The sequence below is a fragment of the Apteryx rowi genome, unplaced genomic scaffold (genome assembly GCF_003343035.1).
Source record: "Apteryx rowi isolate R43461 unplaced genomic scaffold, aptRow1 scaffold_472, whole genome shotgun sequence".
NCBI classification, from domain to species: Eukaryota; Metazoa; Chordata; class Aves; order Apterygiformes; family Apterygidae; genus Apteryx; species Apteryx rowi.
Genome location: NW_020450730.1, coordinates 455,174 through 460,974, shown reverse-complemented (window position 1 = coordinate 460,974; position 5,801 = coordinate 455,174).

Sequence of the window (5,801 nt, the reverse complement as noted above, 5' to 3'; positions counted from 1 at the left end):
CGGACAAGCGGCGGCTCCGGGGTGGCTCGGCGCGGCGATGCGCGCGGGAGGCCGCGCTCCGTCCCGCTGGAAATCGCACCTGAAATCACCCCCGCTGGGGCACGGTGAGGCAAACTCCAACACGGAAGGGTCTTCTCCTGCGTTTTATCCTCAGCGGCTTCCTGAGGGCGTAGAAGCAAGGATGGAACAAACGCCACTACTGTCCTGCTCCCTGGACCGCTGGAAAAATGGAAGATTTTAATGTAAAACACAGCTGCTTATTTTCCCACTAAAAACGCTTATATGCTATTATGTGACTTATTGTAAGTGGGTTATGATTTGTATCACGCCAAAGCATTAGGTATCTGACAGACTAATGATATTAAGTCACTATATTATTCTAGTATTTACTAATACTACAGTGGTGGTTAAAGTTAGAGCTGTTGTATAAAGTACATACAAGTGATAGTCGGCTTTATTTTAAAAATACAGAACAAATGCACAATTGTTATCCTGTGAAGCACATCTTATGGTAAATAACAAGCAATATAATTTCCATCAGAATTTGGAACTAAGGTAACTACATATAATGCTGATTATAATTCTATTGTGGAAAAAAAAACAAGCACTATATTCTTACATATAAGCTAAACATGTATTTTTACATTCATTAAAAAAAATCAAGATTTCATTCAGGCTAGAGCACTTTGAAGAAACACAAATTCATAGTTTAAGTAGCATAATCATTCTATCTATACTTTAAATGCACAGCAGCATGTAATGCAGAAATAATCTGTACATGTGCAGATTATACAATGTACACATAAACAGAGAAAGGTTAAAATGGATATAAGCACTAATATTTTAAAAAATGATGAACATATATTTCATGCTGTACTGTCTGTTAACAAAGGAGAAAAAAGCCCTCCTAAACATTATGGATTCAAATCCTTTTGTCCTTTATCCTGACTCCAGCTAAACTTCAGTTGGTGAAGTTGGAGTTTGCCTGGGACAAGACTTGATGAAAACATACAAAAACAACAGAATTTGTCCAACTGACAATAAAAATAAACATTTATATACATATACAGAGTTCTTTCTAACGCATGTCTATGCACAGAAATCCTTCCATTTGGCTAATGTTAAGAAGTTTAATTCCTAAAATCAAATGAAAAACAGATCAGGAGATGGTAAGTCATTATATTTAGCTTTGGAAAGGTCTAACTGTTTAAAATGTAGAGGTTTTCAAAACATATACCAGAAAGAAATATTAAAGGTAGAGGAAATTAAAAACAAATCTAAAGATCCTTCACTATGCGAACAACGCCTTGCTCTTTCTGTAAAATGTTATATATTTGCCTGATGCTGAATAGTCCCAGTGCTTTCCATGAGCATATGGTAATCTGTACAAACTTCCTGGCAAGTCTGGGAAGAATTAGGGCCTTAAAGCATTAAAGGATGCTTTTTTTATTATCTTTTTTTGTGTAACCAGATAACACATGCGAGCCATCCCAAGTATTGAATTCCTACTGTAGAAAATGCATCTCAATTTCAGAGGCCTCACACCTGATTAAAATGATTGCACATTCCCATTCAGATTTCCTGCACTGTCACAGGTTTCACCCATTTTGCTTAGCTTTCAGTATCTCAGGATGCTTACAGTGCATCTGATATTGGCACTTCTTAAAAGCTCTATGAAAATAATCTGCATTTTATTTATTTTAAAAAGGTAAAAAGTGTATCATTGCATAAATTTTAGGGGAAAAGTGGCTAGACTTGTACATTCATCATCTAAGAAAACAGAATATCTTCTAAAGCTCCAAATTTTGCCTCTAAATTTTTTGTATCATTTGAAGTTAATGCATGGCATAGCTAAACTATTCCATAGTTAAATTCATAAATAACTACCTAAGTAGTCCTGTATCACTATATTGACATTTATTACTGATAACTCCCTAATAGCAGGTAAAATAAAGAGCCTTAACGCATAACATGACAGATTTGAGAAATCTACTTGGCATTTGTTATACAGGGAAAAGCAAAGTTCTTAACAAAATAGTTATATACAGGATAACAGACAACAAAATCTAAGATACCATTATGAAGTTTCATATTGCAGAATTAGGGGTAGAATTTGGAATACCACAAGAGGAACACTTTATAAGGATTATACAGAAATGGTTTATAACACTAATGTCTCCCTGAGGGATAACAAAGAGATTTGTTCTCCCTTAAATATGCTTTGGCTTACTTTACTAACTCCAATTAGATAAAAAGAATTGCTATATCTAAAGGCACATCATGAATATAACATTTGGAGGATTTCTTTCAGAATGAAAGAAAAAAATAAAATAACCTATCTGCAGTAATAGATATTTTATATTAATATATATCATTATTTGCACAGAACAATTTAAAATAACAACAACTATGTTAAAACATCAACAGTGATCTAATTACATTGGACTTGTGTTTTTAACTGCTTTCTTGGCAAATATAGCCATACTTGTGCAGCAACACGAGTACAAAATCAGGATTTGTTTCACACACGCCTCCTGTGTAAGAACTAGCCTGGCTATCCTTCACATGGCCTGTTCCTGCAAAGTCCCGTTAAAGCGATTGGAATTTCAAGATGATTGCATATACAATAAATATCTTACTTCTGACATATAGTGATCTTTCTTAGCCACTGACTAATAAAGACATTAACTATACACGTATATAAATAAGCTTCGCGCAGTTGAAGCAACTGAGAATACCCAATGACTTTCCTCTAATTTCATGTTACATCTCATTAGTTAAATGGATATTTCCTTGCTGCAGCTGCTCCCAGTCTCCCTTAGCAACATTTGTACAGTCACATTCTTTCATTTTCATATAATTAATTTCCATAAAAAGAGGGGGAAAATATTCACATAAATAAAGGGGGAAACTGTCTATACACAAAGTGCTGACAAATCCATTAGGTAAATAAGCTGGAAAAATTAATTTTCTCCATCCCTAGAAGTCTTATCTAGCACTAAGGCAGCACTTACTTTAGTCAGAAGATTATTATGTTGACAGTATCCCTTCAAAGGAAAATTCCAGTGCAGTATAGAAGTTATTTTAATCAGTACATCCAAATAACTATAGGCTAATGACAGACAGGTGCAAATGTATAACCGGTGCACGCACATACATTCTGTATGATCAAGTTTGGTGCTGGGAGGGAATGGAGGCTTCCTCCCACACCACCGAACAGCAGCAGAGTTTGCATCTTGGGAGCCTGGCCCACCTGCTCTGCGTCCGGAGAAAAGAGCAAGTCTCTGCTTCCCACACACAGGGATGCGTAAGCAATTTAAAAAGACCTGCATTTCACTGGACGCTTGTATAGACATTGTGCAAAAGCTTTGACTGGACACTACTGATTTGCTCCAACAGCATGGCATTTTTGCAGCTGAGGATTTAAGCATGCTGGGTAAGCTAAGCAGGTAAGAGTGTCCTCTAATGGTGCAACCATGGAAGAAGCTGTGGTCTTGACAAAGCAGTAGCTGAGCAGGAAAAGCATCAACTTCTCTATTTCAAATACTTGTGGGATTAAAAACAACAGTGCAGATTCATTTACTCAATTTTTTGTTTACTTTTAAATAAAACCTTTGCTTTGACATCTCTGAGGGTTACTATACTGAATTCCTTTCAATAGCTTTGAAGGTCTTAAATTCTAACATTTCAAACAAGAACGTATGGTTCTTTTGTCATGATTTCATAAAAATGGGTCTCTGTTGAGAAGTACAATTAAAGTAGCAGCTCCAGCTGACATTGACAGCTCTTTCGTTCACTAAATGGAGGTATTGAAACTTATCAATAGCTCTAAAAACTGCCCTGAAAATTCCTATTAATTCCTATTAACCAAATTTTTACTTAGAATATCATCTGTTTGTCTACTAAGACACTTGAGTATTTCTTTAATGGCATCATGTAAAACAATGATGAATTGCAGAAAGATGAGGCTACCACTTAAAATCAAGTCTGGATGGATGATGATGAAATGTCAAAATATATAGTATCACACTGCCACCTACCCTCTAGTTTTTCCTCATCCTCTGGGTCCCACCTGTTTTTAAGGACTGCAGGTTTTTAGGAACAACAGTCCTTAGGACAACAACAGTTAAAGGGCTTATTCTGGAACCTCCATTAAGAGGCGGTATTTTTCTTATCATATGCTTATCATACACTTCCTTAGAGAAACAAGGGAACCACACATGCCCTGCTTTGGTCTCTTTGCAAATGTTTTCTGGAGATTCTCCTGAATTACCATAAACCCGAGATTATGCCCAACAGGAGAAGCAGCAGTGAAATTCTTTCCAGCTTGCTACTTTTGAGTAGCCAGTAGAGGCCACTAGTGCAGCAGCATAAATCTCCCTCTCGGGCCTCCCAGCAGCGCAAAATGTTCTCATCCCAGTTCAAACCGTAAGGCATGGGGCTGGCTGAAAAGGACAGGCCTGTTCCACTCTGTGACCCCGTAAGCACATCGCTAGGGTCTCTATCAAAAAGCACTTACCTTGCCGCCCTTCAAAATCTATGCATGTTACTCTCTTACAACAACAGAACTCATTTTTAGATTAAAAAATTGCCTGAATCTACTGCTATCAAAAAGACAGAAAGCAAGAGAAACAGGAGTAGCTTAACCACTTTTTTTTTTTTTGGTAAAATTCCAGATATTATAAAAAATAAGGTGCATTTTACTATTGACCAACATAGCTCTCACAGGATATAAAGTTTTCATAGCTAACAACAAAGATTAATGCCAATGATTAATGCCAGCAGTATTATGCTTCAGGCTGCAACTCTCCATGACAAATTTCAAGATAGTTTTTTTACTTTAGGGAAGTTATTTTTATAAATGCATTCTTGCAAAATAACTCTATACTGTGGAATCCTGCAGGGTATCAAGCCTACTATTTGCTGAGAAAACTTGTTAAAATACCTATGTGTCTTTGATAAGTAATACGATTTTTATGTTGAAAAAAGAACTGTCAGTTTTCACTAGGTTTAAAATAATTGTTCACACAACACTATTGTAACAATTTAGTTCTTTACATAAGTTAGCTTTTGAACACCCTACCCACATGAATGGGTTTGTGGATTTAGAGTCAGATCACAAACAACTGCTGTGCTAACGTATGTTTAAGGCAAGGTGAAGCACTGAAATACTGTTTTAAGAAGATTCTTTCCAAAGCCTAAGCCTCTGTTTCACCTCCCCTTCTACCTGAATAGAAGGCTGGGATTTTATGCATTAATTTTTCTGAGGAGAAGCAATGTGTAATGGCCAGTCTCAGAAGTAAAAACCTCAGCACATGATAAAGGAGAAGAAAGCATGGGGGGAGTAAAATAGCAGTGAAGAGGAAAACTTGATGACTGCTGTAGGTAAGTACCAAATTATGTAGTCAGGGATGAAATCTGGGCCCTTCTGTAGCAGCAGCAGAACACTTGCTAAATCCCATAAGCATGTCACTGTCAACATTGTGACCAACAGGTTATTTCCCAGGTGCTTTTGGAGAAAATATAACTCCTCCTGGGAGTATTATTTTATATACACAGCAACACTGCAAGGAAAGCAATTCACATAAGACAGAAGTAGCAATCTCGATTACTGTTTAGGGAGACTAAAAGCCTTTAAAGTAGCTTCACTATTTGACTTCTCCATGAGCACTGATTAGTAAGAGTAAGCAACCATTTCTTTACCATTTCTATATAAAAATATTTAAAATATCTGCTTTTTGCATAGAATCAGATCTGTTCAATTACCATTTGTTTTGCAAAATACTCTCCAGACCTATTTG